Source organism: Oryctolagus cuniculus, chromosome 8 (genome assembly GCF_964237555.1).
Source record: "Oryctolagus cuniculus chromosome 8, mOryCun1.1, whole genome shotgun sequence".
In the NCBI taxonomy this organism is placed as follows: domain Eukaryota; kingdom Metazoa; phylum Chordata; class Mammalia; order Lagomorpha; family Leporidae; genus Oryctolagus; species Oryctolagus cuniculus.
Genome location: NC_091439.1, coordinates 3,754,037 through 3,768,978, shown reverse-complemented (window position 1 = coordinate 3,768,978; position 14,942 = coordinate 3,754,037). Strand labels below are relative to the sequence as shown.

The window sequence follows — 14,942 nt, the reverse complement described above, 5'->3', positions numbered from 1 at the left end:
GGGGGTATGGGTGGGAGTTGGGGCTGGAATTGAGGTTGGGTCTGGGATTGGGGTGGGAGTGAGGTTGGAGGTTGGAGTTAGTGTTGGGGTAAAATTTACTGTGGCACACACAATACTACTGCAGTAATTACATACTGAGATTGCAGTTAGCTCAAGAGTTGGAAGAATCTGCTTAAAATGCTCATGGTCTCCACGGGAGCAGTTACCTCTCTAATAAACTGTATTTTGAAATAAAAGTGGTCTCTCTTGTTTCTTGCTATTTTCACCAGGTCTAGTACATGGGACATATAAAATATGTATGAGCCATGGATTATATGTCTTCGGCACAACTACAGGCCAACAGCAGGCTATTCGTCCTTACGTCTGAGGGAAGTCAAAAGTCATACTTGGATTTTTGGCTGGGCAAGGGCCAGTGCCTCTCACCCACTTCAAGGCTGGCAGCTATGGTCTCCAAGACAGTCTCATTGTTCTTTCCCTTTCCACTGGAGGTGTACTAGATACTAGGTGTGGACCTCAGTGTCTTGGTGCATCCTTGTGGTCATTCCCACATGGCCCCCGTGCAGCAGGCCTGTGCCTCCGACCAGTTAGGTAGCCAGACCTAAGGAAGGGACTGAGTCTGCATTTAGGCCCGGACATTTTGACTCCAGAGCACCCACTGCAACAACCACACCATCAGGTCTTCATGTCGCACCTAGACACACGCCTGCTTCTGTATACCTTCCACACGCCCACCCTGGTCAGCATTCATGGTAGAGCATAGAACTTGCCTCTCACTTTGTTGAAAATACCCATATTGTTAGGAAAGAACTTCCAAAACTGTTAGCATTAAGAAAGAGGAATAGCTTAATGCTCTAAAAATTGTCATTTGGTGAAAATGTCACATAAATGTCACCAATAAAAAATAACAAAGCAGGGACTTAGCTTCGAATTCATTTTGTCAGGAAAACAATGTGAGTTTTAAGTTACTTAACAGATAGGAAGAGAACACAACTGACATTTTTTTTAAATAAGATTGGTTTCTCCTTGCATTTTGCCTGTTTTTGCCTTTGCTGTGGAAGGTACTCACACCAGACACACTAGCTCACTCTGCCTGAGCAGTGCTTCTAGCAGATGGCTGATTCCAGGATGACTGTCTGTGAAAGGATTTACTGCTTTTCCTTTGTGCTGCCTATTTTGTTCTTCAGAGCCTAATTCTCAGCCTCTCTCTCGTTGAAGAACTGTGTTTCTCTGACACAGGAGAGACCCATGCAGATGCAATGCTTCCAGGTAAACATCAGGACAATTTGAAAGCCCTCGTCTTCCCTTCGCTGTGCCCTTTCTCCCTTTAGACTGTTTACATCGGCCCTTTTACCCTCGCATGGTTACCTCCTGGTGTTTGTTTTCTCATTTCCTTTTCCCTGGGCTCCCTCGCAGCCTTGCTTTATGCTGTTTCGTGGGTTCCTTCTGTTCTTAGCCAAGCATCACAGCGACAGCAGGAACAGGTGCTCCAGGTAGCCCTGACACTGCAGTCCCACAACACACAGGGTCGCAGCAGTTCCTGTGCAGAGCCTAGAGCTGCTCCTCACACTGAGCGGCAAGAGGAAAATAAATTCAAATGAGAAAAATGTGAGAAGAATGAGCCGTTGTTTAAAACCTGCCTGCTCAGGGAGAGAAGGCTTAAATGACAAGGTGAAGGTAAATGTTTAGAGAAATGTGACTATAGATGGAGGGCATTCTGGATACTAAGGAAAATAATTTGTAATTTTAGAACACAATGAGTCACAGACTTAGACCATAAAAGCCAATTGAAGAAAATCTCTATGTGAAAAGGATCTGAGAGGTCTCAGAGGAAAACCTGGAGAGGCTGGATGGTAAAAAGTGGTGGCTGTGTTTCCCAGAGTAAAGTCTGAAAGAGAGAAGTTTGCTCCATATAACACCATTTACCCAATAACATTCCTGCGTGTCCCCCAGAGGTCAAGCATCAAATCATAGTAGGAATCCAGTGTAGACAAGGTTGGAGGATTAAAGTAGAAGTCCTCCCCCTCCCCCTGCATAATTCATGGAATCAGGTGGACCTGGAAGTCAACCATTTCAACCTCACCCTCACAGTAGGAAGCTCTTTTATAATATTTGTGATAGGTGGCTATCCGGTTTCTGCTTCATTACTTCCAGTGATGAGAAGTGAGTCATTGCCATGCCATTGAGGACAAATACTCCACTAATAAAGGGCTAACACTTTGGCATGGCTTACCAGGTACTAGGTGTAGACCTCATTGTTTTACTTGGTGGTAGTAATCTCTACCAGTGCAATCTTTACATCATTGTGGTAACTCACACAGACCTATGTAGCAGGACTGTGCTTTAGACCCATTGGGTAGCCAGAACTATGGAAGGAACCAAGTCTGGATTTAAACCCAGCCTTTGTGACTCCAGAGCACTCATTGCAACAACTGTGGTATGAGGTCTTCATGTCACACTGAAACACCATTGCTCCTCTATAGCTTCCACATCTCTGTTGTGGGCTTGGTTAGGCTCAAACTCTTATTTCAGGCTATTGCTGTCTACATAGAGAAGAATTCTAAGTACAGGTGCAAACATGCCTGCAGCTTTATTTACAGAGTGAGCAGAATGCACAAGAACATCAAGGCTTTATTTAGGAAGAGAGGGCCAGGAAGAGGAAAGAGGGACTTCCATACCCTGATTTCCCTGAGTCCATGAGGGGAGGGAGAGAGCAAGAGAAAACCTTCCCCTTACCAAGCTTCTTATGAGTTCCCAAAAGAGGAATGGTTACCTAGTGCTGCTCCCAGATCCCAGATAACAGGAGTCACATCCTGGGGAGGAGTCGTCTGATCCATGGGGGAAGGGGATGTGGCCTCCAGTTCAGGAACTATCTATCTCCCTGAGTTTTCCCAACTCACGTCCATTCTGTTATGGACCCCAGAAGACCACAATACCCATTCCTCTTCCACTACCACAAACTCCCATTCACTGCAAGACGGCTGCTGTGTCACCTCCCTACTCTTTCTCTGTAACTGTTCCCCTTGTAGACCAAACAATAGCAGGTCCTTCTGTTAATTCAGTGGCAAAAAATTTAAAGGCTTCTTTTATTCTGATGATTCGCTTCTAGAGTTGAGTGCCCAACAGCAAGCACAATAGATAAGCTAGAAACAGAGCAATAATAACAGATGGCATTTTCATTTTCAGCTATCAGATTAAGTAGAGGAAAATCTTTTATGGGTGACAAACATAAAAATGATCATTATAAATATTTGATATCACATGTATCCATATGTGCTTGCAAATCTTTTATTGCTAACATAGCAATTATCATTCTAAACACATCATTGTGCTACATAATAATGACTTATTACACAAACTGAATTATGTTTCAAGAGCTAAAAACAAATTTGATGGATGCAACTGTTCCTGTGTATCTCTATTTACTACCATGGCAACCAATTAAGATAGGTCTGTTTAATTAACTGTTGGTAGAGCACTGTGTAGACGAAAATGTCTATTAATAGATTCTCAGTGTTTAGTATTAAAGCTGGTGTCATTATCATAAATGGTCAGGTGTTATGGTCGGAATAAACCAATTTATTTTCCATTAATAGTAATAATGCACTCTGAATTAGGTAGATGGTTTTTAGAAACTTTCTTGCCTTTTTTTCTTTTTCCATAACAAATTACCTATAAATTGTTCTATGCGTCTCTTGGCCATATCTTAACCAACATTACAAACTCAGGCAGAAGAGATAATTGATGAATGCTATGATAACCAAAGTTTGTGAAAAAAGGAATAGGAGCAGTTGTTTGGCCTAGCATCTAAGATGTTGATTAAGAAACTCACATTCCGTACCTGAGTTCCTGGGTCAAGCCCTGCCTCTAGCTCCTGACTCCAACTTCTCACCAATGCAGACTCTTGGCGGTGGTGGCAAAGACTCAAGCAACTGGGTTCCGGTCACCTACATGGGGTACCTGGATTGAGTTCCTAGTCCCAAACTTTGGTCTGGCCCAGTCTTGGCCACTGTGGGCATTTGGGGAATGCACCTGCAAATGGGTGAACCAAGAGTCTGTTCTGATGGTTGTTGTAATGTTCTAGTACTGCTGGGCCTTTTAGTTTCTTATTGCTGAAAGGAGGGTATGAAGATTACCAAGAGTGCAGAGCTGGAGGAATTGGCGACTCCGCCCACAAGAACTATTTGCAGTAATGGCATAAAATGTTGCTCATTGGAAGCCCTCCCTCCACCCCCCAAAACCTGTCATCCTCCCATAACTCCACCCAGGGCTTATGCAGTCTAAGTAAAAACAGCAGCTTGCCATGACCAGCTCCACAGCTTCCCCTCCAAGTCTGTGCTAGGCTGAAATGTCTGTCACCACCACTCCTTTTCTACTTTCTTCCTAATTTGGACCCTGAGAGGGAGCAGTGAAGGCTCAAGTAGTTGGGTTTCTGCCACCCACATGGGACACCTGCATTGCAGTCCCAGATCCTGGCTTTGGCTCCCTCGCTGTTGCTAGCACTGGGGGACTGAATACATAGATAGTAGTACATGCTCTCTCTTGCTCTCCATCTCTCATGCACAATTTCTGTCTTTGTGTTTCTCAAATACACAAAACATTTAAAATGCATATCAAAGGGGGCTGGCATTGTGGTAAAGTGGGTTAAGTCACCATTTGCAATTCTGGCATCCTGTATTGGAACGCTGGTTTGAGACTCAGCTTCTGATCCAGTTTCCTGCTAATGCACCTGAGAAGGCAGTGGAAGATAGCCTAAGTACTTGGGCCCCTGCCACCACTGTAGGAGAGTAGGATGGAGCTCCTGGCTCCTGGCTTTGGCCTGGTCCGGCCATGTCTGTTGTGGCCATTCAGGGAGTGAATTAGTGGATGGAAGATTTCTCTGTCTCTCTCTGTCTCTTTTTGTCTCCCTGTCTCTCTCCTTCTCTCTACTTTCAAATAAATAAATATTTTTAAAAATGCATATTACTGAAAATTTCATGATTTTTCTTGCAAAATAAACTCATACTAACTTGTTATAACTGTTTTAAAAGATTTATTTTATTTGTTTGAAAGGCAGAGTTACAGAGAGAGAGAGAAAGAGAGAGAGAGAGGTTTTCCATCCACCAGTTTCCTCCCTAAATGGCAGCAATGACTGAGGCTGGGTCAGGCTGAAGCCAGGAGCCAGGAGCTTCTTTCAGGTCTCCCGCATGAGTGCAGGGGCCCAAGGACTTGGGCCATCTTCTACTGATTTCCCGGGCACATTGGCAGGGAGGTGGATTGAAAGTGGATTACCGGCCAGCTCTGCAGCTCACTAGGCTAATCCTCTGCCTTCGGCGCTGGCACCCCAGGTTCTAGTCCTGGTCAAGGCACTGGATTCTGTCCTGGTTGCTCCTCTTCCAGTCCAGCTCTCTGCTGTGGCCCAGGAGTGCAGTGGAGGATGGCCCAAGTCCTTGGGCCCTGCACCTGGCTCCTGGCTTCAGATCCGTACAGCGCACTGGCAGTAGTGGCCATTTGGGGGGTGAACCAATGGAAGGAAGACCTTTCTCTCTCTCTCTCTCTCTCACTGTCTAACTCTGCCTTTCAAAAAATTTTTTTTAAAAAAGTGGATTAGCTAGGACTTAAACTAGTGCCCATATGGGAAGCCAGTTCTGCAGGCTGGGACCTGCTGAGCAACAGTGCCAGCCCCTTATTATAAAATGTGTTAACAGGGTGTTAACAGGGCCGGCGCCGCGGCTCAGTAGGCTAATCCTCCGCCTTGCGGCGCCGGCAAACCAGGTTCTAATCCCGGTAGGGGCACCGGATTCTGTCCCGGTTGCCCCTCTTCCAGGCCAGCTCTCTGCTGTGGCCAGGGAGTGCAGTGGAGGATGGCCCAAGTGCTTGGGCCCTGCACCCCATGGGAGACCAGGAGAAGCACCTGGCTCTTGCCTTTGGATAGGTTTGATGCGCCGGCCGCAGCACGACGGCCGTGGTGGCCATTGGAGGGTGAACCAACTGCAAAAAGGAAGACCTTTCTCTCTGTCTCTCTCTCTCTCACTGTCCACTCTGACTGTCAAAAAAAAAAAAAATGTGTTAACAATGGTCTGTGGTGGAATGAGAAGGCCGTGCCAAGATGGTGCTGGTGTTACTCAGGAAATGGCTTCAGAACCCACCAAAGGAGCCTGCCTGGCAACAGGTTACAGTATAAACCGCCCCTTGACTGGATTGGCTGCCTCGGCTATGTAAGTTCTGCACCAACTGAAATAAACGAAGTGTGCAAGCTTCTCGCCTCTAGCCTGCTTTCACCCGACTCCCGGTGTCTGTGTGGTGACTCCGCGACTCTTGCCCCCAAAACGCTCCTCCTCTCAGAACGAATCCACCTCAACAGTGGTCTAGTTTGTGGTACTAAGAAAGATGAGGGACTCTGTTCAAACGGAGTCCCTTTCCAAGCAACATGAACTCTGCTAAAATTGAAGCAAGAACAAACCATCACATTGATGGTGCAACTAAAGTGAAAGAATAATGCAATCAGTGATGCTGTATGAAAAGTTTGTGGGGAAATTTCCCAAAGATATGAACAGTTTACAAGTGGGTAACTTGAATTAAGAAGGGATGAGACCATGTAGGAAATGAAGACACAGCAGGAGACCACCCACATCCATTTGAAAGGAAACCTTGTTTGTCCCCTAATTGAAGAGAACCAGCGATAAGTACCAGAAACAGAAACCAACACCAGAGACACCCCAATCTGATTGTTCCTTTTGTACAGTTCTTACTAAAAAATTAGAGTAGCGCCGGCTTTCTACTACTGAGTGCAAGGTCAGCTGCAGCCAAGAGCGGAGCTTTCCGTGGAAATGTCCACACGTAGCATCTAGATCCCGAAGCATCTCATTGAAGAACTGGAGCAGGAGATAAAACATGGCTGTACCTGTGTGCTCCTGAAGACAAAGCACAATCAAAGCCCTGGCTACGAAGAGGTAGGTGGTCAAAGCAGAAGTGCACCAGTCAAGAGCAAAGGTGTTTTTGGCATGTTCCAGGCCTTTTGCTTGCTGACTCTCTGGAGAGCCAAAGGAAAACAGCATCTGCTTATTAGGAGAGTGTGTTGAGAGAGTTAGTCAAAGCTTTACCAGAAAAATCCTGAGAGAGTTCCCCTAGGAAGCCCTTCTCTACTATAGCAGTGTTTCTGGTCATTCCTCTCATCAAACAAGGGCCACTCTGCAAGAATTCAGATGGGAAATCATTAGGCTTCACCTTATAGTCCTGATTTGGCTCCATCTGACTCCTTTTAGTTTCCTAATCTTAAAAAATCTTTATTTTTAGCTAATAATGTAAAAAAAGACTGCATTGATATGATTAAATTCCCAAGACCCTTAAGTTCTTTAAGATTGTACTAAATAACTGGTATCATCACTTGCAAAAGTGTCTCAAACTTGATACAGCTTATATTGAGAAACAAAGTTTATATTTTTAATTTTTATTTCCTATGAACTTTTCAAAATCCTCTTCTATGCATATACGTACACACAAACACACAAAGGCCTTCTTTGCTCTTTCTCTTTTTTACAGAACCTTAACCACTTTCCTTGATCATGTCCGTCTTGCTAATTTTTATTTTATCTTTCTCCTTTCTTAATATCCCAAGTTGCTACCAAGAGAAATAATGGCTAAATTTATTAAGCAGCTACTGTAGTCAGGCTCTAGGATAAGCAATTAAAACTCTCTCATTTATCTCTCATAACACTTTTATGTGATGGACATTAATTTTATCCCTATTTATTACATGGAAAGAAGGCATAAAGAGATTAAAAACTTGGCTCAAGGACATACCATAAATGCTGAATTCTGGATCCAAATCCAGGCAGCTCCGTTCCAGAGCTCCGAACCTCCGAGCTCCCTCATCTCTGCTATCTCAGTCCCCAGCAATTTGGCCTGTAACCCCTCACTGCCGAGCCTGCTTTCCCTCCTCCACTGGGTCCTCATCCTGCTCAGCCTTCCTTCTGCTGAACTTCTTTCTTTCTTGTCTTTCTAAGACCATGTAGATCTTTTTCCTCTGCAAGCATCTTCCTTATGCAAAAGTTCTCGCCCTGGCATTAGCTTCTACCATCCTCTCGCTCAAGCCTTCTCTCCCCTTTCTTACTTTTTGCTTGACAATCTTACCCTTTTCCATTGTTTCAATTACAAAGTCAATGCAAGTACCTGAGCTAACTTCTGAGCTTTAGTTTTTATATCTAGTGGCACATGACATTTCAAACCTGAGTGTCCTGTGACAAAACAAACTTAGTATGTCCAAAGCTGAGTTCATCATCTTCCTTTTGCTATTTTAACTGTACCTCAGCCTCATCTCCTCATCTTGTCACAAGAGTACATGTGATGTCATGGAAAGACCCACCAAGGGAAGTCTGAAGACATGAACTCCAATTTCTAATGATACCGGTTGTATGATCTTAAGATCGTCATCCAGCCCAATTTCTTGAGTCTGGGCTGGGCTGGATTATAGCAGGTGCCTCTTACCTCAATTAGCCCTATGACTTCTAATGGCCCATTTCCAATTCTTATTTTTAAAAAAATATTTATTTATTTATTTGAAAGGGAGAGAAAGAGAGAGAATCTTCCATCCAGTGGTTCTCTCCCCAGATGACTACAACAGCCAAGACTGGGCCAGGCCAAAATTATGAGGCACAAAAACTCCATCCTGGTCTCCCACATGGGTGGCACACTTCCCAGGCACATCATCAGGACGATGGATTGGAGGTGGAGCAGCTGGGACTCAAACAGGCACTCTGATAAGGGATGCCGGTGTCACACATGGTGGCTTAACCCACTGTACCATGCTGGCACCCATTTCTAGCTCTTTTAGTTATCCGAGGATGGAATCTCAGACTCCACTTTTACCCTGCAGAAATGCACTCTTGAAATGAGAAGAAAATTTTCTAGTAATTAATTTATTTGTCCTATCAACATCTGTTTGCAGACTACCTCTCACATGGCAGATATGCTGAGAACCAGTGGATGATGAAGGGGACAAAGTCCCCATGTCATGTGACTGACAGTCTCAGGGAACAGCCTGACAATAAACAGCTACACAAGTAAACCTCTGGCAGATGATTGAGGAGCAACAGAAGCTGTGCAGAAAAATCAAGCAGGGCAAGGGCTAGGGCTGACTCAGTGAGGGCAAAGCTACATTAGTTAGGATGGCGTGACATGGTGTTGAATGAATGAGGGGACAAGTCACACCAAGACACATGGGGAAAGTGATTTGAGAGGGCAGAGTGCAAAAGGTGTGACATGGTCTGGCACTGTGGCACAGCGGGTTAAAGCCCTGGCCTGAAGCACCAGCATCCCCTATGGGCGCCAGTTCTAGTCCTGGCTGCTCCTCTTCCAATCCGGCTCTCTGCTATGGCCTGGGAAAGCAGTAGAAGATGGCCCAAGTCCTTGGGCCCCTGCATCCATGTGGGAGACCCAGAAGAAGCTCCTGGATCCTTCAGATTGGCGCATCTCCGGCTGTTGTGGCCATCTGGGGGATGAATCAGCAGATGGAAGACCCCTCTCTCTGTCTCTACTTCTCTCTGTAACTCTGTCTTTCAAATAAATAAAATAAATCTTTTAAAAAAATCTGTGACATCAGAGCAAGCTTGGAGCACTGGAAAGACAGCAAGAAGACCCACGAGTCAGTGCAGAGAACTTGGGAAGGGGGCAGGCAGGAAGCCAGGCCTCTGACCCTTGGAGGTCATGGCAAGGCATTTAGAGGTAGGTTCTTAAGAGTGGTGGGGATACCTTACAAGATTTTAAGCCCAAGAATTACTTGACCTGACTACATTTTTAAAACATCATTTGCTGCTGTGTGGAATATAGACCTTGGGTGTTGGAAAGCCCAAGTGTTATAGCAGGAAGACCTGCTAAGATTCAGAATCTACTGCAATCCTCCAGGTAAGAGATGATGGTGGCTCGCACCAGAATAATAACCATTCCAAAAGATGAACTTATTCAATCAGCTAACTTAGGAGGTGATGTATCCCTCATGATCTGGAGGAATTCAAGAAAAGGGTGGAAATCAGGGATGTTGTCCGTGAGTTGTGCTTGAAACACATGGTGTCTAGACTCTGAGACCCTACACATGTTGAAACTTGAGCCCATTTTAGGTGGAACCCTCCTTATTTCCTTTTACATGGCCCACTTCCTCCTGTAAATCAGAAGCAAAATAGGAACTGCATTAACTCCGAGAAAGGCATGCTAATGGGAACTGGGCTTACCAACTGAGCTGGTGTAGCTGATCATCCCATCTGGTTCATGTGGCCCTGGTGTGGTAAGGCACACTGTCATAATGAATGTGCCCACGGCATGACATGCATTTTATCTATGTGGAATCAGAATTCCTAAAGATTTAGATTCAAGGTAAAAGGGCATAAATTTGTGAAGATTAAAAGACAGATTGGATATGAAAACTGTAAAGCTATAAAATCCAAGTTATTGTGCATTAATTAAGTTAAATTTAGTGCAGAGGTATAATAAAATATTCTCTCATGTGTTGTATCATTTTGCAAAGCTGTAGCTGCTGCAAGGGCTACTATACTTCATGAATTTACTTGGGTCATACGCACAGACAGGGAAAAGCTATGTCAATATACATCATATAGGCACACTGCACCATGTCTAGACAGATTTTAACAGACGGGACAAAATCTAGGATCTATCCCAATACTTCTGAGCAACTAGTATCACTCTGCTTTGATCTTGTCAGCAAAAGGTTTTTGATTAATTTTTTTAAAACCAAACTTGATTGCTAATATTATTTTGAAATTGTGATTTTGTAGAGAAGTAAAAGAATAAAGGAAAATATTTTTAAAAGAGGCAAAAGAGATAATCAGGACTGCATTTTGCACTAAATCTATCCTACTTTATATTCTTTAACCTATACATAATCATAATTCAGAACTTGACATGAATTCCATCATCAGAGAAACTTAGGGGAAAGAATTTCTCCTCATTAAAACTGCATTGTGTTTTAATTATCTTTTGTATTCTTCAACCTGTACATATTCATAATTTAGAAGCTGACATAAATTCTGTCATCAGAGAAACTTTAAGGGAGAAAGAATTTCTCCTCATTGTCTTATTGTATGTTTATACAGGAACAAAAAAAAAAAAAACTGATGAGAAACAGCTGAATGAACATGTGGCTTTTAAAATGTTATATAATAAAACAGAAGGAAACCATTCAGATTTTCACATTGAACATACACTATTTTGTCCTTGTAGGTGACTTTTTTAAAGGATATCAGACTCCACAGTGACTCTCAGGAGACCCAGCTTCTAGAATTACAGTGTACTGAAGTTCCCTTCCACACCCTCAGTAAGAGGTGGGGCAGTGACTTCCGTATGAGCACAAGCCCTCAACGTGTTCTCCAAGAAAACCCAGGCACACTTTCAAAACCAAAGGACCAAGACAGGTCCAGCACATGTAAAGTGAGGAAAATCATATGGAGAAGCAGAAAATTATTGATTGAAACATCTAAAATGTTACACTCTGGGAGAGCTGGCCTTTAGCACAGTGAGTAGGATTCCCACATCCCAGAGCAGAGTGCCTGGGCTGGATCCCCAGCTCTGGCTCCTGACTCTAGCCGCCTGCTAATGCAGATCCTGGGGGTGACAGTAGTGGGGGTTCACGTCATCGAGTTTCTGCCTCCATTGTGGGAGACCTCAGCTGTGTTCCTGATTCCAGGCTGTGAACAGTCGCTGTGAGCATCTGTGGAGTGAAATAATAGATGGGAGTTGTGTATGTGTATGTGTCTGCCTAATTTTTTTTAAAAAAATTATTTATTTATTATTTGAAAGGCAGAGTTACAGAGAGGCAGAGGCAGAGATAGAGAGAGATGTCTTCCATCTTCTGGCCCCCTCCCCAAATGGCTTCAACACCTGGAGCTGGGCAGATCCAAAGCCAGGAGACAGGAGCTTATTCCGGGTCTCCCACATCAGTGGAGAGGCCCAAAGGGTTTGGTCCATCTTCTACTGCTTTCCCAGGCATATCAGCAGGAAGCTGGATAGGAAGTGGAGCAGCCAGTACCCAAACCAGTGCCAATATGGGGTGCCGGCACTACATCAGTTACACCACAATGCTGGCCCCTCAAACAAATTTTTTTGAAAAAATTTTTATTTAAACAAGCAAACCTTCAACTTTGTGTTGGAAAAGTAGATTGTTTTTGAAGTTGAACATGTCTGGACAAAAAAAAAAAAAAGAAAGAAAAAGAAAAAGCCTGGTAACAAGCAAAAACACCTGAAAAAAGTGCTTCTTTTCATGGGTCACTGAAACTCCAGCAAATCAGTGAAGAGTTCAAAGGGTATCATAAACACACACAATGACCTTGGGAATACGTGGCCACTTTAATTTCATTCGAAACAGTTGAGTTTCCTGCCAAAGCCTCAATTCCCTTTCTACAAATTGAATTAAGTGCTTATGTGAGAACCACAGTTCCTAAAAAGAGTACAACTTTACAAGAGCAGATTAATTGCTCTCACCTCTAGTTAAACACAATTTCCATCTTGGTAAGATTTTATATGGATGCATATATGAAATCAGTGACTTGGCCAACGTGCAAGTAGGGAGGGAGGTCCTGCCAGAAAGGAAAGCTCTTCACTCTGTTCTCCCTTGCCAGTCATCGCGTTCTTGTAACAAATCTGACCTTTCGGAAATAAGCGGTTTAACTGCTAAAAGCAGGCAAGACAGAAAACAGTAGAATTCACATACAGACCCAAGCCCTTGAAGCATATTAACCAGGAGATCAATTCCAACTACAGCACAGACTGCAAATTTTTCCAAATATCATCAACTGCCAGATAGCATTTATGTCCAAAAGGCTCTGGTGAAAATTCATATGGAATTATGCTATGCAAATAGCTTTTGAACACTTTAAATGATAATTCAGGGTCAAAACCCTTCCATATGCTGTGACATTCAGCCAAACAGAGCTCATAAGCTGTCTGTTTGCTAATGTTCTTTATGGGGCCGAGGAGCTGCGTAAAGCAGCTGCCAATATCCCCAATGGACTGATGATGTATTCTGGCTGGGAAAGAAACCAATAGGGTGGGATCGCTTAGGATCACAGCTGGAGGGTGGGGTGGGGAAGGCAAACGCCATGATGACATATTGTATCAAATCTCAAATAGGCTTTACTATGGTTGAATGCTTGTCCCTCCAAAACCCAAGCAGATATTTAATTGCCGATGTTACAGTATTGGGAGACAGAGCCTGAAAGAGGTGATTAAACTGTGAGAGTGGCACCCTCATGGGTGGGATTCATGCCTTCGTGAAAGAGCTTTTGAGAGAGCTCTCTCCCTTCCACCCTCTGTCACATGATGATTCAGCAAGGAGGCCCTTGTTGGGTGCTGGCTCATGCCTCTTGGATTTCCCAGTCTCCAGAACTGTGTCCCAATAAATACCTGTTCATTATAAATTACCCAGTATGTGATATTTTGTTATAGTGGCACAAAACAGACCCAGACAGGCCTTGCCAGCATTTTAATTCTTTTCTGTAGGATTTGAGCCTTTTGTCTCTTGTTCAGCAACGCGCTGCCAGGCAACAGTTCCAGCCTTGGGACCAGAGTTGTTGCCCTTGGACATGTGACCACAGGACTGGGCCCTGTCCCTCCCACACAGACCTCAGAGCCACCCACTGCCCGAGGCGAGTGTGGGGCTGCGCTCCATTGGATGAGCTCCGTGAGTCTACTTTTCATTTGCCTGGTAACTCCATTTGGCTCCTCCTTATCAATACCACCAGTTTTGTAGGTGGTCCTCCATTTATTACTTTCATTCAGGCTCTCACTACCTCACAACTGAATTATTGCATTCGTATCCTCACTCCTTTTCCTCTCCTCTCAAAGCCATACTGCTTCCTAATGCCAGCCTATATTTTTGGTCATGTCATTTCTTTTTTTTTTTAACTTTTATTTAATGAATATAAATTTCCAAAGTACAGAATATTGATTACAATGGCTTCCCCCCCATAACGTCCCTCCAACCCGCAACCCTCCCCTTTCCCACTCCCTCTCCCCTTCCATTCATATCAAGATTCATTTTCGATTTTCTTTATATACAGAAGATCAGTTTAGCATACATTAAGTAAAGATTTCAACAGTTTGCTCCCACACAGAAACATAAAGTGAAAAATACTGTTTGAGTACTAGTTATAGCATTAGATCTCAATGTACAGCACACTAAGGACAAAGATCCTACATGAGGAGTAAGTGCACAGTGACTCCTGTTGTTGACTTAAAAAATTGACACTCTTGTTTATGGCATCAGTAATCACCCTAGGCTCTTGTCATGAGTTGCCAAGGCTATGGAAGCCCCCTGAGTTCACTGACTCTGATCATTTTCAGACAAGGCCATGGTCAAAGTGGAAGTTCTCTCGTCCCTTCAGAGAAAGGTACCTCCTTCTTTGATGACCCATTCTTTCCACTGGGATCTCACTCGTGGAGATCTTTCATTTAGGTTTTTTTTTTCCCCCAGAGTGTCTTGGCTTTCCATGCCTGAAATACTCTCATGGGCATTTCAGCCGGATCCGCATGCCTTAAGGGCTGATTATGAGGCCAGAGTGCTATTAGGACATTTGCCATTCTATGGGTCTGCTGTGTATCTCACTTCCCATGTTGGATCATTCTCTCCCTTTTTGATTCTATCAGCTAGTATTTGCAGACACTATTCTTGTTTATGTGATCCCTTTGGTTCTTAGTCCTATCATTATGATCAATTGTGAACAGAAATTGATCACTGGGACTAGTGAGATGGCATTGGTACATGCCACCTCGATGGGATTGAATTCGAATCCCCTGGTATGTTTCTAACTCTACTGTTTGAGGTAAGTCAGCTTGAGCATGTCCCGAATTGCACATCTCTTCCCTCTCTTATTCCCACTCTTATATTTAACAGCAATCACTTTTCAGTTAAGTTTCTCATAGTGTTCATTTCACTTTAACAGGTTTCCTTTTTGGTGCTC

At 43.8% G+C, this 14,942-nt stretch overlaps 1 protein-coding gene and 1 long non-coding RNA gene across 10 annotated transcripts in view; one reads left to right on the top strand and one right to left on the bottom strand.

Annotated features, from left to right (window-relative positions):
• Positions 1 to 14,942, bottom strand: part of PSD3 (pleckstrin and Sec7 domain containing 3) — a 588,112-nt gene that overhangs the window by 522,739 nt on the left and 50,431 nt on the right. Inside the window, exon 2 of one of the 9 annotated variants that reach the window (XM_070047342.1) lies at positions 1,366 to 1,566. The exons of the other annotated variants lie outside the window; for them this stretch is intronic. The gene's annotated coding sequence lies outside the window, so the exon portion shown is untranslated. The remainder of the gene's footprint in view (positions 1 to 1,365; positions 1,567 to 14,942) is intronic. 9 annotated transcript variants of the gene reach the window in all.
• Positions 7,423 to 14,942, top strand: part of LOC103350655 (uncharacterized) — a 31,105-nt gene continuing 23,585 nt past the window's right edge. Inside the window, exon 1 of the long non-coding RNA XR_007909078.2 lies at positions 7,423 to 13,861. This is a non-coding gene — a long non-coding RNA (uncharacterized lncRNA). The remainder of the gene's footprint in view (positions 13,862 to 14,942) is intronic.